Source organism: Phoca vitulina, unplaced genomic scaffold (genome assembly GCF_004348235.1).
Source record: "Phoca vitulina isolate PV1807 unplaced genomic scaffold, GSC_HSeal_1.0 scaffold42, whole genome shotgun sequence".
Taxonomy (NCBI): domain Eukaryota; kingdom Metazoa; phylum Chordata; class Mammalia; order Carnivora; family Phocidae; genus Phoca; species Phoca vitulina.
This window is the reverse complement of record NW_022589745.1, coordinates 5561398-5589088: the sequence shown is the minus strand read 5'-3', so window position 1 is coordinate 5589088 and position 27691 is coordinate 5561398.

Genomic DNA, 27691 nt, shown 5'->3' with positions numbered 1-27691 from the left:
AGTGGAATCTCCATCCAGCCCGGCACTGGAGCAGAACTCACAGAGACATCCACCTGGCATGGGGGAGAGCAGCACAGATTTTCCAACATGTCCTAAGCCTTTATTCCTTGCCAGTGGAGATAAGAGCCAATGGAATGGTCTTTTGAGTTGTGACACAGACTACACGTGTTCCAAAGCAGAGATTAGGACTGGACAATGGACATAGTAGGGCTACAAGGGGTCTAAAGGCCAATGAGGAAAGACTAACAGGGACTGGGCTCTGTTCAGAGGGATGCCAATGGAAAGCACAGTCTGACCTTGAACCAAGACCACCTTCCTCCAGATCTCATGTGAAACAGCCTACCAGGAGTTCTATCAGCCCAGGTTAAAGGCAGAAGCAAGGAAGGGGGAAAAAATCTGGATTTACTAACAGACTGAAAAAAAAAAATCAGAAGTGACTGAATTATCCTTGAATTGGTGAGCTTTACTTTCTTTTGATAGTTGAAATGGAGACCAAGATGGATATTAAGTTATATTGTAGAAGAATAAAGTCGTATGTTTCATACCCAACTTTGTGATTTAAAAATACATACAGCCACAAAAAAAATGCCAGAATTGTTGCAGATAATTTGTGTTGGAAGGAGGGGCGCCTGGGTGGCTCAGTCGTTAAGCGTCTGCCTTCGGCTCAGGTCATGGTCCCAGGGTCCTGGGATTGAGCCCCGCATCGGGCTCCCTGCTTGGCGGGAAGCCTGCTTCTCCCTCTCCCACTCTCCCTGCTTGTGTTCCCTCTCTTGCTGTGTCTCTCTGTCAAATAAATAAATAAAAATTAAAAAAAAAAAGTTTAAAAAAAAAATTTGTGTTGGAAGGAAAGATGTGCTGGATGGGAGAGAAAGAATCTGAGTTCATTCCATGTCAGAAGTGCTTTTAGGAGGAGGAAGGATTTGAGCTAGACCTTGGAAATGGGCAATATCTGCATGGGGGCCCTGAAGTGCAGGAGTAGAGGGAGAAAAGAAGGAGACACATGTGGGCGAGCAAAAAGATGGGCAGCTTGGACTAGAACATTCACTGAGAAGTGGCCAGGAGAAGTGGTTGGACACGCAAAGCGAGCAGGCGACACGGCAGACATAGGGGATGAACAGCCCTCCTTGAGATGCATGAAAAAGTGCTGAGTAGCCAATCACAAAACAGTCTTTCAAAATACTGAGGCTTGCTCAAAAGGAAGACAAGAATATTTTAACACCAAAACCTAAGAGAGAATGTAAAGCCTAAGCAGTGGACTTCCTCTGGTACCATGACAGTCCCTGGAGCTACTGATCAGACCTAGGTCCTGGAAGTTGGTGGCTTACACAGATGCTATAGATCTTGTTTGGGCCAAGTGGAGATGAGAAGCTGGAGTTCCTGTAAAAAAATAGGATCCAGAAATGATCAGTGCTTCCATGGAACATACTAGAAAAACCACATGTGGGGGCCTAGAGAAGCCAAAAGGAGGCTTACCACTTGCCTAGGACTCTGGATGGGAGTAAAATGTCTCTACTAAGGAACAGGCTTGTACCTGAAGCAGCATGGCATCTCATGCACACAACTGATAAAAGTACAGGGAAGTTACCATAGAATCTAGGGCAGGAAAATTCCCAAGTCCTAAGCCAACAGCAAACAAATATAAAACTGCTCTGTAGGAATACTATAACTACGTACGGTGTATGGGACACCCACAGAAACCGCAAACCCTGCTGAAGAGAGCTTATATGACAAAATTGCACACCATTTGAGAAAATGAACCACAACAGTCAGCCAAAGCAATAAACAAGAAATTTGTGCTCTAGGACAGAAAACAAAATAATCTGAAAGAAACCATAAAATTAAATGTTAAAAGTGATTAAAAATGTAAAAAATAGAAATCATAGTGGAAGTATGTGGATACCACGATGAGAAGTGAATTCTAATAGCAAATCAAATGGAACTTCTTGGATTTAAAAAAAAAAAGGTATTAAAATAAAAAAACACAATGGCAAGGCAAAAAGCAAACAACATAAAAACACAGTGGCATGGTACATACATGTATAAAGTAAGTGCTCAAAGATTGCCTTGTAAAGGCCCAGGCTACCACACAGTGTAACTTCTTGTTACTTTGCCAACACATGTCATTCACTCTGGCTGTGATCAGTAAGACCATCTCTTATGTACCTTGTCATATTTATGCACTACTTGAGATCCTTGTAGATTAATGTCTGCCTCCCCCTTCTCTTGGTGCTTGGAGGGATGTATTGAATTCATGGATTCAGCCTCTATATGGACCCCATGCAAAATAGGAGAATAGAACTGGGAGTTTCAGGAAGTTCTTCACAAAGTTTCGTTGTTGGTCAGATACATTTGAAGCAAAGGAAGAAAGAAAATTTGGATGTGTATAAAGAACATTGCCCTAGCAGACCCGGGTGATTAGGCTTCTTAGACACACCTTTCACCTCTCTGGGTCTCAGGTAATTAATCTGTTGGGTGTGGGATGGCTGTGAGGAGACAGGATGTGGGCCCAATTGTTCTTTGAAATCACTTCCCCCTCTTCGATCCCTCAGGAAGGGCCCAGAAGAACTGTGTCTGAGGGTGGACCCTTCTGTTAGTGTTTTGCTCTTCAACTCCTCTGAAAAGGAAAACCTGACTATAGTAAGATCAAGCAAGGGATAAAGGGATTACTTCCAGGCAGTTCCTTAAAAAGCTCCAGGTCCTCCGGTAGCTTCCTGGAACCTGGGCAGCCAGCTCTAATAATGTACCTTAACAGATTCACCTCAGACCTCAGGCTCACCTTCTCGTGTCTTATGTCTGTCCTGCTCTCAGTTGTCTTCACATTCATCTGATTTCCGTCCCTCTGGCTACTCTTTCTGCCTTCCCCCTTGAGCCTGATGGGGAGCTGGAGGCTCACTTCTAAGGATTTCCACAAGTCTCTGCCCTGGCCTCCTCCGGCATTTCACAGTGAGCCCCAGGGAGAGGTCCTGGACCGGAACCCCAGGTTCCCACTTCCTTGTGATGGGTGTCCAAAACCCCTCCAAGAGATGGAGACGGAATTTGGATTTCTGTAGTCCAGATACTTAGAATGATCCTGTGACTATTCCAGAAAAATGGCCGGACCTTTACATTTCCAGCCCCATCATGAGCTACTCACCTCACTGGATCCTCCTCACAGTGAATTTTCCACTGGTTTTGAAAACACTCCTGGTGTTCAGTCCCACACTACACACCCTAACGCTAGGCTCTCCAATAGCCACTTCCAGCCCTGCCTGCACTGATCGCTCTGCTTGACCTCCTTCTCCTTGTGAAAGTCATCCTCATCACTGCAGCCAGCATAGGCCATGCTCTCTCTTTGAACTTCTTGCACCTTGTTATGCAATCACTGAACACATAGCTCAGGCAAAATGTCCAGTGAGGCATACGCTTTCTTCTATGAGAGAAATGATTGATGGGTAGAACTTGGCGGTTATTGATGGGGGAGGGGAAGGAAGTGGGTGAGCAAATTTATATAACAGAACTCAAGGATCCTTTGAGAAAACAGAAACCCACATCCCAGCCCCTTCAACCCAAGATTCAGTGATCAAAACTTGGCCGATTGACTTAGCATGTAGCTTGATCCAGGGAGGCTCTGAGCAAAGCTTCCTGGAAGAGGAGTTTGATGGGATTCCTGAAATAGAAGCACTGTGGGCCATCAAGAGACACACCAGTGGCCTAATTCCTGAGAGAAACTTCCACTGAAAGGAAAACATGGGTCATTGTCTGAGTAGGTAGATACTCAGACCTAGCCAGAAGCAGCTCTCCTGGGAGCCCAGGCTGACGCTGGTGTGGTGTGTGCATGCAGAAGCAGCTTACCTGAGAAAGATTGTTGTAGTCTCAACTTGAGGAACCATTGTGTCTGGTCTAATGAACCAAATCAATTATTTGAGCATGGCCTAGACAAGAGCCTTGGGTCCTGATACATCAACTGGGTGCTTTGGAAGCACTGGCTTGGGAGGTGGTTCAGATCCCTCCAATCTCAAGGGGCATTTCTGATTTCCAACCCCAACAATGAGATGAAAGCCTCCAGGGTGACTACTGAGCACTAAAAACACCACCTAGGAGATTCTGGAGATTTTCCTAAGAAAGGAGTACCTCAAGACCTGAAGTCTTGTGACATTTGATAGGGACATTTAAAATAGCTGTGATCCATTTTACACCCTGGTTTCAAGCAAGTAGGATGCATAGTTTATACTTACATTGTTATTGAGCTTTTAAAGTATCTGTGGGCACAGCCTAATTGCCCTCCCATGAAAGGCAGGAGCTTAAGGAGATTAAGCCACTATTTCCTAATTCTGTATTCAAGAGTTTATGTGATTATCACAAATTCAAATTTTATTTTGGTTTCCCTGTAAGCTTCTACCTGTTGTATCTCTGCTTGGACAAAGTCCATCTTGTGTAGTCTATACCTTGACACTCTGTGGTGGAGGCTTTCAGAGCCTGTCTGGATTTCGGGTATATCATATAGCTGCTTGCACAATTATCTGTGTACATCTCAGAAAATCTGCCCTAATTTAAATAAAAAAAAATCAGCTTTCTGTACACAACATATCATCAGCACAGCATTTCCACAAGACCTTTGTGGTAAAATATATTTGGATTTATTATTTGATCAAGAGGTTATATACATTAATGTACATATTTTATTATATATGTTCACATATATATGACATATTCTATATTTTTATCCTGAGGTTTTTCAACATGCATATTAATCATAGTCCTCATGGATCCTCATTTCAGAAATGGCATCTCTGGCCTAAAAGTAAAAATTTCATGTGTGCTTTTTACAGTACATAATTCCTCATACATGCTGTGCCTTTGAACCTATAACAGTTAGTAAGATGGTGATAAAGACCAAATTTTTTGAATAAGGAAACTGAAACCTATAGCAACCAAGTGACTTGGCCAAGGCCCCATGACCAGCAAAGCATAGAGTCAGAATTTGAACCCAGGTCCCATCCTATAAACTCAAGGCTTTTTTCATTAGATCGTTTTCAAGAAACAGTCCTTCTGCACTATTAATTGAGTATTTAATTGGTGTGCAGCCCTTCCCAGTTCACTTAGCATTTCTCATATCCTCAGTCTAGCTTAACCATAAGGTGAAGGAGTGCTGTTCTTCATTTTGATGAGGATGGATCATGTGCCAAGGACCACACAGCAGTAATCGGGGCAGCCGGCACCAGTTCTGACTCTAAAAACACTTGGGTTTTGCTTTTGTTTCTTTACTCTTTTTCTCCTCACTTCATTCCTTTCTTATTTACCTTATCCCAACCTCCTCTAAAAAGAAGGGAAGGGAGATATATTCCATAACTCATGTTGATGTGTGGATTTTGTTGCATAGTGTAATTGTGATGCCTTAATTTTCTTCTGATTATAAAGGTAATGTGTGCTCATTTTGTAGGAAATTTGAAAAATACCTAAGTTTAAGAATGAAACACATATCCCATTATCCCATCACCCCCAAAATAACTGCTAGTAATATCTAGCTATCCACTTATCTGTTTGTCTCTTTCATCTGTCTTTTTTCTATCCATTCAGCTATCCTGTTATCTACTTATATCTCTCTTTTATTTGTGTTTCTAGATCTCTACAAATCTCTATAGCCCTAAAAAATTCACATCATAATGAAAATACTTTTTCATTTATAAATGTACTTTTAATAATTGCCTATGTAAGAATTTTCAGAAATACGATTTTAATTGCTACACAGTGTGATTTATTTAATCAGTTCCCTATTGTTGGCCATTTCTGATGTATCTGGTTTTTTCTTTAATGAATAACATTGTAGTGAACAGCCTTCCCAGATATGCTTCAACTTCCTCAAAGAATTGAGCATCTTTATAGTTCACTTGTAAGTTGGCTTTTCTTCCTAACACAGGGGAAGTGTGTGGATGCAGCCGGGCCCAAAAGCAAATAGCTAGGGCTTTGGTGAATGCTTTAAATCCAGAGTTGGCTGCACACAGACCACTGGATATTCTGCAGTCTATGGGTTTGATGGTTTTGGTGAGCTCTTGGCTCCATCAGCTTCATAAAAGCAGACATTAGAGTCTCCGTCAGAATATCAAACGGGCAAGGATTATTGTTTAGAAAATGAGTTCCTTCTGGCCTTAGATTCCAGTTAGATAAAAGGACGGTTTCTGATCCTCCAGGGGAATAACATTACCTGAAAGCTCTTATCCATAATTCAGAGCCTTTGGATAGTATATATATATTCACCCTTGGGAAGTTTCTTTGTGGTGTGCTGGAATTACATTAGCTTGGTGGGATAAGTCTGACTGTCTTGTTCAACGGATATATTTAAAGTACCTCCCATGTGCAAGGTATTTATAGGTGTCTGGGAATTGTAGTAAGCTCTTGACTTTCATGATCCCTTCTATCCTTCACAATGATTCTAATGAGGGAATTTCACTAACACTTCCCATTTTAGGCATAAGAAAACTGAGATAGAGCAAGATTAAGGAATGTTCCCCCAAACCATATATCTCATACATGGTGAAGCTAGCATATAAACCAGGTTTGTCTCATTCAGGGCTTCTCTACTTAGCACCATGAATATTTTGGGCTGGATCATTCTTTGTGGGGGTGGCGGTTGTCCTGTACATTTGGGGTGTTTAACAGCGTCCTAGATCTCTACTCACTAGATGTCAGTGACACCTTGCCCCCCTCCTCAGTTGTGATAAGCAGAAACATCTCTAGACATTGCCAAATGTCCTGTGGGGGCAAAAATTCCCCAGGTTGAGAACCACTGGTTCAGTTCTGTCATTAACCACTGTGCAGTGTTTCATCTCATGGGAAAACAAATTTTGCTTAATGAATTCAGTTTGTTAGAAAATTCATTTCTCCCAACATGGGTCTCAGGTTGATTTAGTGACTTCTCACAAAATAGGTCCGGGGGAAAGGGGAGAACAGCAAAAGGTACAATCATGTTTACTGGCCTTTTAGGTCTCCAACTTTAAGGCAGCTTTTCCCTCTTTTTTTTTTTTTTTAGATTTTATTTATTTATTTGAGAGAGAGAATGAGATAGAGAGAGCATGAGAGGGGGGAGGGTCAGAGGGAGAAGCAGACTCCCCGCTGAGCAGGGAGCCCGATGCGGGACTCGATCCCAGGACTCCAGGATCATGACCTGAGCCGAAGGCAGTTGCTCAACCAACTGAGCCACCCAGGCGCCCAGCTTTTCCTTCTTAATGTGGATAATTTCAGTCCAGTCCTCAAAGAATGCACCTTTTTTTTTTTTTTTCCTTCTCCCATCAAATAACATGCTGGTCAAAATAGGAATCTTTTTATTAACATTCTGAACGTCTGGTAATTTTATTCATTTCTGTCTTCATTCTCCAGATTGCTGCCTTTTCCTTTTTACAAGCTGCCTTGATGTTTCCCAATCATTTCATACCTGGCACTAGGGGGAAAATGGCAGCTTGCAAAAATGCCTACTTTTGCTTCCAAGTTAGCGTGCAGGAGGATGGAACTTTACTTGAGTTGAAAAAGTCATTCCCTGAAATTAAATGGCAATTGCTTCTCCTTAGTTGTCCAGGGAGGAACCAGAAGTTGCCAATGATCTCTGTCCAAATTGGTCATTAAGGGGGTCTGATGGCAAAGTGAATATTACCACCAGAAACTGCAAATTTTATTGCTACGTGGGCCTGAAAGCTCGTGTTCTGCATTCAAATATAGCTGCAAAACAGCTGTGATAGAAAATTGGTCATTTACCAGTGCTTAATGACTAATGCCCTACCCAATCTGAATTAGCAAGATTTATGACAGAATTGCTTTGTTCAGCTGAACTCTGCTGTTTGCAAAGAAACCAGAAAAGCCCGGCATGAGTGAGCGATAGTGCTGCCTGGGCCTGCTGATTGGAGACAGGTTTGTCCCGCACCTCAGAGGAAAAGGGACTGGATAACCCACCAGCTCTGGGCCTGTGATAATATTGAGCCACATGTCTCAAGACTGATTCAGTCATGGACTCTGAGGGGTCACCTTAGACCATCCTGGTTGAGACCTATCTCTAATCAACTCCCAAGTTCGGAACTGTTGTCAAGGTGAAGGGATTAACTCATCTACTCAGGCCAGATTCCAGCTCATCTGTTCTTACCCATGGGGGCTATACAGAGAAGGGTAATATTAATTGAGAAGCACTATAATCTAGTAGCAAGAGCATGGAGATTGAAGTCAAACTGCCTGGCTCTGTCACTTGAGAAACCTTGAACAATACACCTAATCTTTCTTTGTCTCCATTTCCTCATTTGTAAAATAAGGACAGTTAGAATACTTTCTTTTTTTTTTTTAAGATTTTATTTATTTATTTGAGAGAGAGAATGAGATAGAGAGAGCATGAGAGGGGGGAGGGTCAGAGGGAGAAGCAGACTCCCCGCTGAGCAGGGAGCCCGATGCGGGACTCGATCCCAGGCCTCCAGGATCATGACCTGAGCCGAAGGCAGTTGCTTAACCAACTGAGCCACCCAGGCGCCCTAGAATACTTTCTTAATGGAAAGATGGGTAGGATTGAATGACAGCCATGGAAAGCTCTTAGAACATTTCTTGGCTCATGGTATGTGTTCAATAATTGTTAGCAGCTATCATCATCGTGAGCATCATCGTGATCATCAATTTGTTTTTTATTTTAAAAACTGGCGATCTCCAATAATGTCAAGAATTCATCTTCCATAAATAGAAAACATGCTTTTAAAGGACAGCGATCTTTTAAATATATAGACTGAATTTTTTATCAATTCACATGCTTATTTATTTGCTCACTCTTTTAATCATTCATTGACATATTCACATAATCTTCATTGCTTATTTGCCAATAAATATGTACCCAACACTGAGTTGGGTTCTTTGGATACAGAGGAAAGGAAGAGCTCCTTCCTTTCTACCTTTGTAGAATTCAGAAATTAGTGGAAAGATCAGCACGAACAAGATTGGATGCAGTTATGTCAGGAGCTGAAATGGAGGTGTGCATGCCATCGTGGGGACACAGAGGGGCAATGGTGCTTTGCGGAGACCTTGACTGGGACAGTCTTTGGTGCCAGAGGCTGGAGCAGTATTATTTCACTCATTATAACAAATCTGTGAAGGGCATTTTTTTATCTCCATCTTACAAAAGAGGGAAGTGAGACTTTAAGTCTACACACTACCTACTAGTAGTGGTAGAGCAGAAGTCACCCAAATCTGGGCTCCAAGAGCATTCTTTCTTATTGAACCTCCAAACTGATGAGAAGGGGTAGATATTCAGCACAGTTGCCACAGATTAACCATAATTTTTTTTTCATTATCTTATTCATAATGAGCCAAGAATCCATGAAATCATCTATTCAATCATTTTTCAATACACAGTATTGAATATGGAGAACCACCATCATCAACTGTCTTTTTCCTTGTCTCCCTAGGGTTGACCTCTGTGAATAGTACATGGTACATTCTTTCAGGTCTTTTGTGCATTTACAAAACACGTGTGAATATGTCCATATATACAGACATCCCCCATATCATCTTAGATCACAGGACAGACCTTAAGGGCTTATGAGTTGATAGACAAGATGGTAATCTGTTCCCCTACCCCATTTCTTTTACCAACTTAACTTTTCCACATGACCAACAATTATTTCAGTATTTTACCTGATTTGGCATAGGTATCCTCAAGCAAAAGAGTAGGAGACCATCATAACCTGAGAGCTTGGCCATGTTTTAGCTATTTATGAGGGTAAGAGTGCATTGTTGCTCAATGCCACAAGTTCAATAATCCTGAGCATACATCCCCTGGGAGCAAAGGATACCCACTGTGCAAAAGTCTGCTCTAGTGGAATTAATAAATAACACAGTCGTTTCCTTTTGATGGCACATACCCCTGAGCCAGGTGGCAAGCTCATGACAGGCAGCCTTTTCTCCTGCAATGCTTTGGTCTCCAGCCATAGGAGGTGATTCACTGGGGGACCCGCACCTGTCAGACTGTAGTGGCTGTCATTGATTAGACCATCCCTCCAGGCTGGCTAGAGCCATAAGTACATCTCAGAGAGGAATGGACAACGGCTTCCCAGAACAGATGTTGCTGCTGGAAGCAAGGAAACCTCACTCTCTGCCTAGTGTGCTGGAGCCCAGCTGGGCACAAGAGCCAGGCTCCAGCCACACACACGCCTTGGGCTCCAGCCCCTTGCAGGTAGCCAGACATGCAGAGGCCAACAGATGAAAGGCTGTTCTCCAGATGTCACCTGCTGAGGGTGAGACAGCCTGTCCAGAAATGTCATGTTTGGCAGCTGCTGAAAACCCCCTCCTACTGCTACTGGCTCGTAGCTCCTATAGGGCAGGAAAGATGCTTGCAATAATGTCTCCTAAAGAGACAACATTAAAGGGAATTTTTGGCTTCACTCATATTGATACTCAGCCGACAATGTGATATGCTTTCTTGGTATCTCATTAATGGCATTTTATAATGTAATGAGAACCACAGTAATTCTGCTAAAATGTACATCTGATTACGTTATCCATCCATGGCTTCCCAATTGGTGGGTGCCAGGATAGAACTCAGCTTGTAACATGGCTTCAGTTTGAGGATTGAAAATCTCATATATTCTAGAGTCACACTTGTGAATAAAATACAGCTATTTGATTTTCTACAGTTTATACAAGCTTTCTCATGAGCCTTCACCCTTCTGGGTGGCAAGAAAACTTAAAGTCTTGCCAGTTGATGAGCCTGCAGCCTCTTCTAGTCCAGACACATAACTTGCAGTTGAAATGTTGGCTATTAACAAAATTCAGCTCTTTCTCATTGCTCCTTTCAGGGCTACTTTTAGATATTGTAGAGTCTTGTAAATGCTCAGATTTTTCAAGATGCCCTTTCAGTCCTTTCTCCCCAAGATGGCACTTAGGATGTGTGAGGGCACCGACTTGTTCTCATGGGGGCTGGGAAGAAGAGAGTTTTGCATCCACAGAGCCTCATTCGGATCTTCACTGGTCCCTCCCTACTCTGGGCTTTTTGGGTTTGCTCTCTGAACTGGTGACCACCGGCACTATTTGGGCTTTTAAGTAATTTTCTGGCACTTACTACAGAAGTAGACCCACTTTTAGTCTGGCCCAGAACCTCCACATATTTTCCTCCCCAGCTCTGACTAGAATCCTCTTATGTCCTACCAGCTTTTCAGCACTTTTGCATTTATTTGTTGGGCACACTGAGACCTCAGGATGCTCTCCATGCTATGTGTGGCCACAGGGGACAGGAACTCTGTGTCAGGCTCATCCATTTGTCCCTTGCAGCCAGCTCCTATGCATCATTTCTTCTGTTGGGGATGGTGCCAAGTCAAAGGCAGGGGTTCCCCTGAAGGCCTGATATCTGCCCTCACCATGATCTCAGTTTGACAAGTGGGCCACTACCCCAGGCGACTTTATGCTACTCTCTGCTTATCTAGATATTCCTAAAGCCAACCCTGCCTCCCAGGATGCAACTCTGTCTGGGCTGGTGGATGAAGAATCTGAAGTCTGACCTCACTGATTTAGTTTCCTTCTGTCTTCCCATAGACTTCTTCAAACAATGGGTCAGAATGTGTCCCCCTCCCTATATCATGTCTTCCTTATTAATTCAAGCCTGATGGACACTGTAAGACTGCTACAGAGGGAGAATCTGACTCTCAGAAAACATTTCAAAAATAATATATACATATATATGTATATATACATAAACACATCCCTTGACATGCATGTAAATCTCCCTTCACACACACACACACACACACACACACACACACACGCTCATCTACCTCTCTTAATTTCTTAGCCACTACCTATTTCTCTTGCCCCATCTTTCCCCTCTCCCTCATTGATAACTTTGTGGTTTAGCCACACTGCTTTTTCTCAAAGCTACTCTGTTCTCTCTCACCTCTAAGACTTCACAGGTGCTGTTTCTTCCTCCTGGTCACCTGGTTGACTCATACCTATCTTCTAGGACTTCACAGATGCTCTTCCTTCCTTCTGGTCATCTGGTTGACTGCTACCCACCTCTAGATCAGACCACAGTAGTGCTTTTGCTAAGTTTCCCTTATTTGGGGAAGCTAAGAATGGGCTATATCCCTCCATGACTGTGTCTCCTAAGATGACCCATCTCACACCTTATTGTCATTGTCCAAGTAATATCCCCATTAACTGTAAGAATGAAGAGGCTCTACGTATGTTGTCACCCTCTGTGTTACCCATGCTTGATATGGAGTGACCTAAGAACAAGTAAATAAAGAACTGCCACAAGGCACAGAGAGATACAGGAGTGAATGAGTCTAAAGGGATCTTTCAGTGGTTTGATTTAGGTGGAGGCTTATTAGGAGTGTGAAGGGCCAGAGAGGACACTAAGATCACGTGACTTCACTGGCATTCCAGCCCCCACAGACCTTCAATGGCTGGATTCTTGATCTCATTTTTCTGTTTTGGTTTCCTTTTAGTTTTGCTTTGTTCCTATGAATATGGCTAGAAAAGTTGCTCACATTATTAGACACCGCCCATGGCTCTGAGTCTCATGCAGTTCTCAGCCGTGATGGCGGCGGGTTTCTCTGTGAAGTCTGTGTCCAGCTGGAATCTGATGGTGGGCGAGGAGGTAATTGGGGGCAGGGTCATGGAAGTGTGCAGGGCTCATCATCTCACGCAGTGGACAGTGTCGGAGGGTAGCTTCATCTCACACTGTGTGAAGTCTGCACAGCCAGCTTTCACAGAGTTCACCTGGACAATTGTTTCTTTAAAATGCTCGCTTGTAAGAGCACAACTGGTTTCCACTATTTTCATGGTAATAGGGAAAATTAAAGAATTTGGGTTGCCTTCTCCTTAAACTTTTTTTCTGACAGCATTTTCCCATGTCATTACAATTTTCTTCGTAATAGTTTTCTTAACAAAAACATTCACATCAACTGTATAAGAAACAAAAGTTACAGTCTATTGCTATTTGTATCTGAGGTTTTCCCTGAAATATTTTTTAAAAACTACATCAGTAGTTAATACTTAATTGATCTTTGTCACTATTCTAAGTAGCTTCTATTCATGAACTTATTTGATCCTCACAACAATCATTATGAGGTAGGTTCTCTTATTATCTCATAGGCAGATGAGGTCAAGAAATTTCCCTGAGGTCACACAGTAAGTGGTGAAATCATGCTTCAAACCTGGTGGGCTGGCCCAGAGTCTGTGTTCCTAACAGACTTCCTATATTGTATCTCAAGAGAAAACTCTATGATATATCGTTAACAGGAGAGTGGCCATGACTGCAAATTAGTTTGCTCTCTGTGATCTGAGAGAAGGAGCCAGGTAACCTTCTTCCTCTGCTCTTTGAAACAGAGTAGTTGGATCCCTCAAGATATTCAAGAGACCCACTGGCTCACTGAGGCAGCCCCTGGAAGAAGCTTAATAAACCAAATTTCACACATCCTACCGAAGGCTTTGGGTACCTAAACACAGTCCTTGTTGGCAGCAGACTCTACCTGTGAACTGGAAGGATGCTTTGGGCAGGATAAAAGCCAATCATTCAAGATTAACCCAGTAAGAGTCATCTTCGAAGTGGGGAATGCCTATGTGTATAGCACAAACAAAATGGCGGAAGCAAGGCCAACTGTGAAGGTTAGGCAGGGATTCCCTGTGATGTGTCCGCTCCACAGTAGCTTACTCCCAAGGACCACTGCAGCTTCCTGAGATGATACAACTCCCTCTCAGCTGTAGCATGAAAGGCCTGAAGAGAAAATGATCAGCATTCTTGACTAAAGGCAAACATGTATACCAAGGTGTGCCTACACATTCTACTACTCCTCACACACAGGAAACATTGTCATGATAATCATGGAGAACAGAATAAGGAAACTGCTGTTTGTTTTGTCCTGCCCATACCAGGTGTTATGTGGCACCAGAGATGCTCTCACAAAGATGGCTGCATTCATTTGCATCGTAAACCTCTGAGGTTGCGTCATCAGCTTCCTTGTCTCCTATAAAGAAACAATCTTAGAGACCTAGAGATCACATCTAAGTAACCCACCTAGTCACTGTCACAGCCAGGGTAAGATTTCAGGTCACACAGACTCCAAGCCCTTGCTTCTCTCCCTTGCCACACTGATTCCTAAGTAACCGCAAGTGATAACCCAGAGAGTGATCCAGGGTAATAATGATGGAGTGTAGAGGGGTTGCTTGTCTATTTCAATAGGAATCCGAGCCTTCAAAACCAGACAGTAAAGTTGCTAAGCTCTCCCCTTTCTGTGGATAAATGAAACTTGATTTTCACTGGGTCTGTTAACACTCTACCTCTGCCTTATAGAGAAATATGAACCACAGAGGAAAAATTAAAAAGTCAGTAAATGCTCACACCCTCTGTGGCTGACTCAAAAATTTCTACAAGTGCCCTGCATTTATAGCTGGAGAGAGGGAGACAGAGAGAAGCAGCTGCTTGCTGTTATTTCGAAGAACTTCAGGCTTCCGACCAAAATAGTCTTTGAACTTTTGAAACTCCATTCTAATAGTCTCGAAGAGGAATGAACCAATATCCTAGAATTTGAGATGATATTTTTAGTCTTGAAATCAATTGTGCACTTTGCTCCCTCCCTCCATCATAATTCCCTCATGCTGTGCGATGAGCATGTTGTTTTGCTCAGGGGAGTGTCTCGTGGTGTCTCGTGTGGGGCTGGTGCCGAGCGAAACTTGGATTAGGACTCAATTAAAAAAAAAAAAAAAGAAGACCTCAAAATATTTATAAGTAAAAAAATGCTCCATGGAATCAAGAAATAATTTAAAATATGTTCATCAAATTTAAAAAAATAGGAAAACTTATTTTTAAGCTTAATAAAAGTGCTTATTAAAATAGATTTGCAGATGCTGTGGCCCATATGCATATTGCATATCTGTGTTCCCTATATGAATATATTAAGCTCAAAATGTTATATGCCATATGCACATATTCTTTCCTTTATTAAAAGCAGTACTAGCAATAGAATTAAGGCGAATCACAGACAACTGAGTCCATTGATTACCATCTTCAACCAGAAACACTGACATCGGACTTTATTCTTACCCCTTTTCAACTGGCATCTGCAGCCCATCAGTAAGACCTGCTGGTTCTACTTCTAAACTGTGTTTCAAATCTGCTCTCATGTCTTTACGTCTGCCGCCATCATTTAGTCCAGGTCACCTTTAGCTCCTGCCTGGGTCTCTGAAGCAGTCTTCCAACGGATCACTCCCTTTCCACTGCCAATTCCCTCCACCCCATGCTCCCCAAATCTATAAACGTGATGACCATCAGTGCTGTTTCTGCCCTCCAAGAATCAAAACCCCTGACTTGGGCAATGACACCTTAGCTATCCTTCGAGAACTCTCTCCTCTGCTGCATCAGCCTCAGGGGGGCTGTTGATGGGGGAGCCCTTCCTCTCTCCCTTCCATGGGTAGAGCAGGTGATCTAAGTGGGACAATCGGATGCTGACTTGGGAGCTGGAATCTAGAGCAAGGACAGCAAGAGCTGGGAATGTTCGAAGCTGGTGATGGATTTCTTCCTGCTGTTTAGATGTCTGGAGTGCTTGGTACCCAGCCTTTCTAAGAGCTGCTTGTTCAGAGATTTTATCATCTCAAATTCCTTTACTTTGTTTTGCCAGAATTGTTTTGTTTGTAGCTGAAAAGCCCTAACTGACCCTAGCTGACTTTGAGAATATAGTGAGGAGACATTACCCTTCTGATTAAAATTTTAATGGTTTCCCAGTGTGTTTAGAATACAGTGTAAGCGTTATCATGGTGCTGGGTGATCTGGCCCTGCCTGTGCCCCCGATGGCAAATTTGATGGGCACCTATGGGGCTTATTTACAGACCAGGGAGGTGAGGTCCTGATGGTTCAATGACGTGCACTACAGTACACAACTGTAAGCAATCGAGCAGAGATTGAAATCATTCAGAATTATTCCAGAATAATTTTAGTCAGAGTTCTTCAGAGAATCAGAATCAATCAGAGATAGATGATAGATAGATGATAGATAGATAGATAATTTATTATGGGAATTGGCTCATGCTGTTATAGAGGCTGAGAAGTCCCATGATCTGCCATCTGCAACCTGGGAACCCAGGAAAGCCAGTCGTGTAATTCAGTCCCCGTCCGAAGGCCTGGGAATCTAGGGACCAATTGTGTATGTCCTGGTCTGAGTCCAAAAGGCTGAGAATCAGGAGCGCCATTGTTCGAGAGCAGAAGATGGATGTCCCAGGTCAAGCAGAAAGCAAATTCTCCTTTCCTCTCCCTTTTTTTCCATTCAGGCCCTCAAAAGATTAGATGATGCACATTGGTGAGGGTGATTTTTTTTTTTTTAATGCAATTCAGTGATTCAAATGCTAATTTCTTCCGGAGACACCTTCACAGACACACCCAGAAAGGATGTTTCACCAGCTACCTGGCCATTCCTTCGCCTAGTCACGTTCACACATAAAATTAATTATAAAAAAATTTTGTCTCTTTCCTTCATTTCATAGGATATTTGACTTCTTTTTCTCACTAACTTGTTCCCTGGGACCAGGACACAGCAAGCCACATTCAATTTTGCACATGGCAGGATGTATTTTCAGAGGCTCTGGAAGAGCTTGTATATCTTTCTTCTACCAAACTCAGTGGGTGTCAAATGACCCTAAACTCCAAATTCCTTGAAAGTTTATCCTAATATCAAATTACTTGTTTAGTTTGTGTAACATATTTGAAGATGTTGCATAAATCTTTTTAATTACATGGAAAATTATGTTTGTGACAGAGTGATTATGGAGGAATTAGTTCAATATGGCACCATTTGGGGGTATGAAATAGGCATGGCAGAGATCTCGTTGCAGACCATTAAATATTTGTCCCTGTGAGTGGAAGGGCATTGTGAAATGCTCCCACACTTATAATCCCTAGTTTTCCTTTCTCGGATACATTATTTGCATAAAATTGAAAGAAGACTTTACAGGAACCAAGGCTGGGAACAAAATGGGCCATGTCTCTCTCGTTTTGCTTCTGCCAAATAATCTGTAAATTATAGTCCATTGCCGTTTTTTCATTAATTGCACATATTCTTTTTCATTTGGCTGCAAATTCCATCACTTTGGCCAAAAATGTGTACTTCTGCGACAGCACAAAGTAAGCACTTTGAAAGGACAAGCAGTTCAGAGAGAGTAGGTAATTATACCAAGAAAACCAAATGCAAGAGGAGAATAAAGCCCCCAAGATTGAAATGAGAGAAAACGATTAAATAAAATGAAGTCACCTTACAAGGTTTTAGATAACTGGATACATGGTGCAGGAGTTAAGGGCCAGAGGGAGGACCAGTCCTTAGTGTTTCCATGTCTGTGCGGTGGGATTCTTTCCTATAGTCCTCCTTTCTCTTTGGCCAGGTACACCCCTCCTCTCCCCCCACCCCTCCCGCCATTTGTCCTGGGTCATTTACTGAGCACCTCTTGTGTGAGAGACTTCCCCTTGGCTGCTCGCCATGCTGCCTTTCCTGCTCTTGGCTGCACAGTGTGTTAGCCACTCTGTTGCCCATCTTTTTTTCAGAAGAGAAAACAGAGTTAGAAGCTCTAGTGGATTTCACTGACTATTCCAACAGAATCAGGCTTTCAGCCTAGACTGTCTGACTCCAGGGCTGGGCAGACTTACTGCTTGAATTCTGAATGCCATTCTCTTCCTTCATCAGAAACCTCCAGAGACAGTGCTGGATGACATGGGGAAAGTGCCTGAGCACATTCTTCCAGAGAAGGCTTTGCATTTGTATGTTTCAGATCAGCTAATTAAACTCTCTTGTGTTTTTGGGGGGAGATTTGGGAGGTAGGGTAGGATATGACTACTCTCTGTCTTAATTTTGCTGAATTATCCAAACTTGCAAACTCTCCACTGAAAGAGTAAATTTTGTTGTATGTAAGTTATATCTTAATTATAAAAACAGAAATAAATATCTTATGATTACTCCTTTTTGAGATTCAAAACCAGAGCCCCGCTATTGAGCAAAGTCTAAGTCAAGTTCTCATGAGAGAATCACCAGTCCTCTGTCTTATCCCCATAAGTCTGCCACCTTTGCAAACTCAGTCTTATAGAAGAGTAAAATTTACAATTGGTTAAAAACAAATGCAGATCCTCTAATGTATAGTCCTAGACCACCCTAGAGAGGAGAACTGCTTTTTTTGTTCAAACAAACACTTTGAGTTGCTTAGGATTAGTAGACTGGAAATGTTTTGCAGGACATTACTTCCCCATATTTAATCACGTAATTATATGTATTTTAATAGAAAGCTAATTTGTAATTTCTAAACAATCCACATCCTGCTGGGTGAGGGCTTTAGGAATAGTGGAACAGTTTTCTTTGACATAGTACCCTTCTCTCCATGGGTCTCAGAACTCGTTCCAGAGCCATTGCAATACCAATAGAGGAGCAGAATTTCATGTTATATGTAACTCCTCACATGCTTTGGAAAGACCAGAGAAAGACCAACAATATCTGAACTTTTCAGACATGTTGGATCTTCATTGCTTCCTAAAAGTAAAAGCTTATGGAAAAAGAAAATGTGTGCACACAACTTCCAAATGTTTCAGCACTAGTAGATCTGATATAATATGGAATTTTCTCAGAATAATATTCTAAGGCAATAGCGTTTTGCTTTTTATTGGCATTCATTTAATGACTGTGTTGAGGACTTTCCTTCCTTAAGACCTTCTCATGTCATGGGGCACCTGGGTGGCTCAGTCAGTTAAGCATCTGACTCTTGATTTCCGTTTGGAATTTGATCCAGGGCCACGAGATTGAGGCCCCCCCCCAATGAGCTTCACACTGGGTGTGGAGCCTGCTAGAGATTCTCTCTCCCTCTCCCTCTGCCCCTCCACCCTCTCTCCCTCTCTCTCTCTCAAGAAAAAGAAAAAGATCTTCTCATGTCGTATCAGTGTGGGTTCAGATAGGAAGATAGAGCCATTCTAATTATTCTGAGAATAAAGGGACTATATATGGACATTAGGGCTTATGTGAATATAGGGAGAACTCTGGGAGAAAAGATCAAGAGAGCTTTAACTGGAAGATGAGGACAGACATGGGAGCTTAGGCCTGAAACATAAGAGGTAGTAGTTACCAGAGGTTCACTGGAAAATGCTGTGGTTCTCAAAAGGACCTGAGGAAGCTCCTGCCGACTGCCTTTGTCTGTAACAGGCAGGCAGGTGTGTCCCAAACACCTGCGGAGAAGCTCTGTGACTCCCACATCTGTTTCCGGGTCTGGTACAACTGCCTCTGGAAAACCGAGGAGTCCCTCCTCCTCTTCTGCCACCAGATACACGTGGGTTTCTTTCACTAGCAGACTCTGTCCTGGACCAGACAGGGAAAGGGTTGCTGGGAGATATCATTGTCCCCAGCTTCTCCTCCCATTGCACAGGGATGGTATGGGTGATGCCTTGCAATAGATCATCCTCACACATGTGCCATTCCATCCTCCTGGAACACTGTTCCTCTCACTCCTATCCTTCAGGTCTCACTCTAAGTGTCGCAGACTTAGTGCAGCCTTCTGGGGTGACCCCATCCAAAGCCTGGCCTTCCTAACTAATTTCTCATTAAATTCTACTCTTTCCCTCATAGAACTTATTACAGTTTGTAAGTATGTAATTGCTGGATGTATGGAAATATGTAATTGCTGTTGTCTAGCTCCTCACTGGAATGTAAGTTTCCGTGAGGGCAGGTACCAGACTGGCTCTGTTTGCTGCTGTATGTCTACTTCCTAGTACGGCACTTATAAACAAATATATATGTTGATCAACATTCTGAATTTAAAATTTTCTTCTGAGATGTTCTGGGACCACTCCTTACCATTTACAAGGTATATGTACCCATTTAAAAAATAAAAGAAGAACTACTAAACATCAGTTATTTGCAAGGCAGTCCTCTGGATACTGGGGGGGGGCATGCAGATATTACACAGAATGCAGTTCATGTCCAAACTTTAAATAATTTAATCTTGGATACATTGCTTCCAAAAACCTCACCCCAAGAAAACCTTTTACTTGTTTCCCACTTAAGTTTGATATGGCCTCCATGTCTCATAGAAAAATATGATCCTTTTTATTTATGTAATTTATGCAGTGGTCCAGAGTAGAAGAGCTTATATTAGCTTCCAAGGTTGGGAAAGGGATATATGAGCTGAGAAATTTGGAATTGGTCTGTGTAGCCTGGGTTTCCAACCAACACAAATACTGTTGCCCGGGCGGGCGGGGGGCGGGGGGGACTTATAAAAACGAGGCCCATGGCGCCAGCTTGCTGGGTCTTGAAGCTACATATTACTATTTCAAACTTAGTTTCAGTCAGGCTTAGTTAGTTCTCAACTTGGGGAGAAAATAAAAGTGTGTGAATCTCTTCTTTGGTTTTGGATAACACAGACATACTATAACTTTGAGATTATTTTTTTCCTCTGGAGGGGGAAGAATAAAAAAAAAGTCTTCATTCGGATGTAGTATTGCAGCATCTACCCACCAGGTTAGATGTCTATCTAGTTAAGAGGGGGATTTTAATTAAAGAACATAAAATTTAAATGGTTTGGAAAATGTCAACATGGTTTCCTATTTTGAGCCCAACACAGATGATAGAACAAGAGGGTATAAATGAAAATTAAAGAAAAACAAATTCAGAACAGATGTCAGGAAGTGTTTCTTCTTTTTTTTTCCATGCAGAGAATCATAAATGTGTGGAACAGCTTACCAGGCAAGATAGTTAAGGCAAAAAGAGGGAGGTCATTAAATAAACAATTAGACTGCAAATAGATTGCAAAAACAATGAGAAGTGGTGAACCAAATGGTCTGTCTCTTCTCCGGTGTTTGGATGTTGCGGATAAAAGGAATCGTGGACATCTCTCAAACCCTAAATGTCTAGACCATGCAAATGGAGCTTGCAGATATTCCAGTGTCTATATTTCTGCGCTTCAAATGAGAGCTTGTTGAGTGTCGTCTTAGAGATTTTCATGTTGGAATTCTTCCACTCCAACACATGTGCTTCAGGAGAAACACGAAGTGTGAAAACATTAAGTTCCAAGTAACAAGAGGCATGGCAACTAATGAATAGACTCTGAAATGATGAATAGATACGGACAAAGAGTTGCATCTACTGCCTGTATTAAATAATAAGACCTAATATGAACATTTTAGCTAATTACACATGATTGTTTATGTTGGCGTACGTACTATGTTGACAAAACTTGTTCACTGTAGTAGATGCCTTACTGCAAGGTTGACAGGCATCTGCCTAAACAGGGCATGTTCTGTTTTTAATGATTTTTTTTCCTATGTCTTACATTGACTTTGTCAAGAAGTCCTAATTGTCCCATATTCAGCTTTTATCCATGAATTACAAAAGTCAACAGAGTTATTTTCCACTATAGTAACTGGGGCGCGTAACTGGCAACGCTAGCTGACAATCATACCTCTACAGTCAAAGTTCTGGCGATATCTGCAGTCTAGCCCACAAGATTGGCTGATGGAAAACAAAAGAATGAACTGAGAAGAATTAAAAGGACTTTTTTTTATATTCAAAACAGGGAAAGATTGTTCTTTGGCTTAAGTCCCAAGTTGTGAACAAGTAAACTACTGTTAATTAGAGATAACCCTCTACCACTGACCATGCTCTGAAAATCAACCAGTCTGTAACTGCCTCACTCCAGTGGTGGGTCATGCTTCAGAAAATCAGCAAACCAATGACAGCAGCAAGCTTCAGAAACTAAACAAACTAAAGACAGCCTTACAACTGTAGACAAGAGCCAGTCAACAAAGGCTTTACCCCAGTGACCTTGCTTCTGAAAGTTAGCCTTACTTCAGTGACCACAGTGGCACAGCTGAAAGTTCTCAATGCCTGAACACAACCACCTCTCAAAGTCCACAAACCCTTGTAGGCGAGATCCCCAAACCTCCTGTAAGACTAGCTCTGATGTTAGGAGACTGTACACAACTGTCCCTTTCAAGCAAACTGGGAAGTTCACTGCTTTCACACAGGTGTAGAGCTTAATTTTTTGTTAGTTCACAAATTTGCAACCCTTTTAATGATTCATTCAATCTGTTTACAGTTAGGAGCTCAAACTTATGAGTGACCAACACACTAATGTGCCACTGATGAGCTCAAATTCAATCTTTTCAATTCCTGTGGTAGTTGCTATTATCCTTTTTTTTTTTCCTCCATTAAGACTTAATTTTTTAGAGCAGTTTTAGGTTCGCAGCAAAATTGAGAGGAAGATACAGAGATGTCCCCTATATCTAATACACACACACACACACACACACACACACACACACACACAACCTCTCCCATTTTCAACATCCCTCAACTCTTGGTGATGTATCCCATGGGTTTGGCAAAATGTATAGTGATATGTATCCATCGTTGTAGTATCACACAGTATTTTCACTGCCCTAAAGATCCTCTGCATTCTGCCCATTCATCCTTACCCCACCCCTTAACTCCTAGCAACCGCTGATATTTTTACTGGCTTCATAGTTTTACATTTTCCACCGGGTCATATAGTTGGAATCATTCAGTGTGTAGCCTTTTTAGATTGGCTCCCTTCATTTAGTAATATACATTTAAGTTTCCTCCATGCCTTTTCATGGCTTGATAGCTCATTTCTTTTTAGTGCTGAATAGTATTTCATTGTCTGGCTATATCACAGTTGATTTATCCATTCACCCACTGAAGGACATTTTGGCTGCTTCCAAGTTTTGGCAATTATAAATAAATCTGCTAAAAACATCTGCATGCAGATTTTTGTGTGGACATAAGTTTTCAACTCCTTTGCGTAAATATCAAAGCCTACAGCTCTGGCTTGTATGATAATAATGTTTAGCTTTGTAAGAAACTGCCACTCTCTCCCAAAGTGGCTATACCATTTTTGCATTCCCACCAACAGTGAATAAGAATTCCTGTTTTTCCATATCCTCATCAGCATTTGGTCTTGTCAGTGTTCCAGAGTTTGGCTACTCTACTAGATGTGTAGTAGCATCTTATTGTGGTTTAATTTGTATTTGCCTGATGACTTATGATGTGGAGCATCTTTTCATATGCTTATTTGCCATCTGTATGTCTTCTTTGGTGAGGTGTCTGTTCAGGTCTTTGGTACATCTTTTAATTAGGTTGTTTTCTTATTTGTGAATTTTGAGAGTTCTTTGTATATCTCAGACAGCAGTCCTTTATCAGATGTGTCTTTTGCAAATATATTCTTCCAGTCTGTGGATTGTCTTCTCATTCTCTTGATATTGTCTTTTACAGAGCAGAAATTTTTAATTTTTATGAAATCTGGGTTACCAATAACTTCTTTCATAGATCATACGTTTGGTGACTTATATGATGAGGCCTCACCATACCCGAGGGCATCTAGGGTTACTCCTTTGTTATCTTCTAGGAGTTTTATGGTTTTGCATTTTACTTTGAATCTATGATACCTTTGGAGTTAATTTTTGTGAAAGTTGCTAGGTCTGTGATTAGATTCACTTTTTTTTTTTCTTTTTTGCCTGTGGATATCAAGGTGTTCCAGCATCATTTGTTGAAAAAAGTATCTTTGTTCCACTGTATTGCCTTTGCTCCTTTGTCAAAAATCAGTTGACTCTATTTATGTGGACCTATTTCTGGTCTCTCTATTCTGTTCATTGATCTCTTTGTCTATTCTTTCACCAAAACAACATCCTCTTGGTTATTGTAGTTTTATAATACATCTTGAAGTTGAGTAGCACCAGTCCTCCAACTTTGTTCTTCTCTTTCAATACCGTGTTGAATATTGCAGGTCTTTTGCCTTTCCATATAAACTTTAAAATCTGCTTGCTGATATCCACAAAATAACTTGCTGGAATTTTGATTGGGATTGCATTGAATCGATACTATATATCAAGTTCTTATCCATGAACATGGAATATCTCTCCATTTATTTAGATATTCTTTGATTTTGTTTATTAGAGTTTTGTAGTTGGCCTCTTACAGATCTTTTACATATTTCATTAGACTTATGCCCAAGTGTTTCTTTTTTGAGAGTGTTAACATAAATGGCATTATGTTTTCAATTTCAAATTCCACTTGTTCATTGCTGGTATATAGGGAAGTGATTGGCTTTTATATATTAACCTTGTATCCTGATACCTTGTTATAATCACTTAATTAATTCCAGGAGTTTCTATTGATTTTTTTTTATTTTCTACACAGATGATCATGCAAACAAAAATAGTTTTATTTCTTCCTAATCTGTATATATTTTAACTTTTTTTCTTGTCTTATTGCATTAGCAAGAATTTCTGGCACAATGTTCAAATGGAGTGGTGAGGGGACATCCTTGCCTTGTACCTGGTCTTAGTGGGAAAGCTTCAAGTTTCTCACCAGTAAGTATAGTATTAACTGTAGGTTTTTGTAGGTATTCTTTTTCAAGTTCAGGATATTGTCCTCTATTTCAAGTTTACTGAGATTTTTTATCATGAATTAAACACTTGTCAAATGCTTTTGCTGCATCTGTTGGTATGATCTTGTGATTTTTTTTTTTCCTTTTTAGTTTGTTGATGATTTTTGAATGTTGAGCCAGCCTTGAAATATAGCTGGAAGAAATCCCACTTGATTGTTGGGTAAAATTCTTTTTCACATTGTTGGGTTCAATTTGTTATTTTGTTGAGGATTTTTGCATTGAAATATTGGTCTTTAGTTTCTTTTCTTGTAATGTCTTTGTCTGGTTTTGGTATTAGGGTAACACTGGCCTCATAAAATGAGTTAGAAAGTCCATTTTGTATTTGTGTATATTTGAAGTATAAAATGCCAAAATGCAAGTGTAATTTTCATGATGAATTTTCTGCACAGTGGACATTATTAAACAAGGAAAACATCCTTCTGAAGCTCTTGATTCAGTATACAATTGTTCATTCAATATTAAAAATGGTGGAAAGTAATGTATAAGCCAGTAAATATCAGTAGCTAAACCTAAAAGATGTGTGATTTCCTCAAGCAGTATCAAAGAAGAAGATGAATAACAATTTTTTTAAGAGAAATTTAGATGAAAAGATGACAGAATGGCAGTAGAACTTGAAGTGCTTTCCCTGTGGTATGCCGTCATCAGTATCTCAGCTTTAATGACTATTTGAATGTATTCCTACCAGAAGTGTTTCCTATCCCAAAACTGCAAACAAAATGTTATGTGTTAGGACAGAATCTACTTCAATAATAAAACATGTGATAGTTCCATTTACTATTACAGGGATTATCAAAGATCTAAGTGCCTCACCTTTTTATGGCAAGCCATAGGTACATGTAATCACAATGCAGAAATATTTTTCCTTTAACGTGTAATATTTTTTCTCATGTAAAGTTAGCCTTATGAGGCTATTGAGAGTAAAAACTCTTCCAAATGAGACTTCAGAAACAATAGTAAAATTTTGCAGAGACTTGTGCATTGTGTTGAAGAAGAAAGGAATAAAAAGTGGTAATTTTTGTTTGTTTTGGGCAGTGAACAATATTTTTAGAAGTTAATTAAGAGATTCAATATAATCCTGAAGAATGAAAAAAAAAAGTTATGCCATGAAATATGTGGTTGAGCAAGTCAAATTTGTCAGTGTACGTTCAGTATACTGGTTCATAATGCTAATGTTGCATGTGATTTTCAATGGAAAAAATGAAATAAGTAGATATAATCTTTGTAGGAACTATGTGGATGGACAGAGACTCTAACTGAAAGGAATTGCGTGTGGAAGTTCTTAGGAGCAAATCATTGAGGGCAATGAGGTGGATGTTTGCGTAGGTGAGAATAGGTCTGGTAGGGACCCCTCTCCTGGTTTGCAGATGAGGTGGGTGTTATTGACTGAGCAATGGATTCTGAAATGGACAGTGTCAGCATTCTAGATTGGAACCCTAAGTCCAGAATTTTGAGGGCTCTATTTGAAATTTGTATCCAAGCAGTCTAACTGAGAGAGAGCAGGCTGGAGCTGGAGGTATGTAGTTGGCAGGTCAAGTTGTTGACCGAGGGGACATTGAGTCCTGAGCAGTTTGAGAAACAGTGGAAGAGCAGGGATGGGAGAATCTCTATGAAGTCCAATTGTGGAGAGTGTGAGAAATATTCTCCTAGTGCAATCCTGAGTGTACGGTGTTCTTTTCTATACCAAAATTAGCGTGCCCACTGCCCCCTGAACTGATGCCCGGTGTGGTGTGTGGGGAAGGGGAAAGGACTCCTTTGCACAAGCATAGATGCCGAAGCGGAGACAAAATATCTTCATCCTCAGTAAACTGCACTTATTTCTGTTGCACCATTTCAAGCACAGATTCAGCACCTCTGTTTGCGGCAGCTCCTGGTTTCAGGATCCGTATCGTAGAATTACAGGCTCTCCAGGAAAATAAAAGATATAAAAGAAAGTGGTAAAAAATAGACCCTGCTACTCTGGTATTTAAACGCAATTAACTTTGTCTAGAGATCTTTATAAGCTGGTCCAGGAACAATTAAGGAATGAAAGATCTAAGTAAGAGGAGGGTAATTGTTTATTCCTGCTCATACCTTCCCTGTATCTCCAGGCATTTCTCAGAGACTGCATTTTTTTAATTTTGAGAGTTGGTTTTGAGGGGAATGTTTTAAACATTGATTCTCATGTATCATTCTCCTAATGCAGTCTGCCAGGATGTTGCATTCAGCTGCTGCAATCTGCTCAGTCCTATTTTATAAAGGGAAACTCATCTCAAATGAAACTCTCTTTCTCTTTCTCTCTGTTTTTGCAACAATATAATTCACAAAGGAATAAAGGTGTCAAATTTCATGGTTTTTTTTAAGCAAAAAAATATAGGCATTTGCTAAAACCTATTTTTAGATGATCAAACTTAAGATATTTATATATTTTTTCCTCTTCCTTGAGTATCATTTTGCTTCATCACATATTATTCATTAATTTATTTAAATATAGAGGGCAGTTATCATGTGCAAGACGATAGTCACTATGCCAAACACCGGGACCAGAGATCTAAAAAAGATGTATTCCCTGTTATCATGGAGCTTGTGTTCAAGGGGAACAGTACTTGTTTTTCTTGTAAATTCCTTGTAAACTTGTAAATTCCTGTAGGAAAACTAGTTCAGTGAGAGAGAAATCCACAAGAGCAAATTAACCCAAGCACAAGCAAAGTGTGCTTGGAACTTCGGTCACCTGAGTTCCTCAAGACTGAGCAAAAAGAGGCTCTTGAAGCAGATCTAAACTTGAACCCCATCTGTGACTTATTAGCTGTGTGCTCATAGTTACATGTTTAATTTCTCACAGCCTGGGTTTTCACAACTATAATTTAGCTACCTCTCCATATTGTCATAGAAGTTAAGATGTCAAGATGTTACTGACCATGGTGGGTGGTTAACAAATGTTAGTGATCTTTCTTCCTCCCATTTTCTTCAAGAACTCCAAGAATATCTTTATACCCTGCTTTATCCTGTTCATATTACTGATTTGTCCTGTTAGCACAACTATTTTATTATGCTACTCAATGGATAAATGCCTTCAAAATATTGATAATTACTGAATCAAAATGGAAAGTCAAGGAATATATCATTAGAATACTTGAGCAATTCAAAAGGGTGTGTATGAATCTGCCAGTGTGAGTTTGTATGATTAGAAGAAATGTATGATGCAGTGCTTTTTCGGCTGTTGGCAAGCTTTTGATCTAGTATGTAATCGTGTATATGCACAGGAAGATTTTCCGCTCATGAAGATTTCTTCCTTTATCCATTT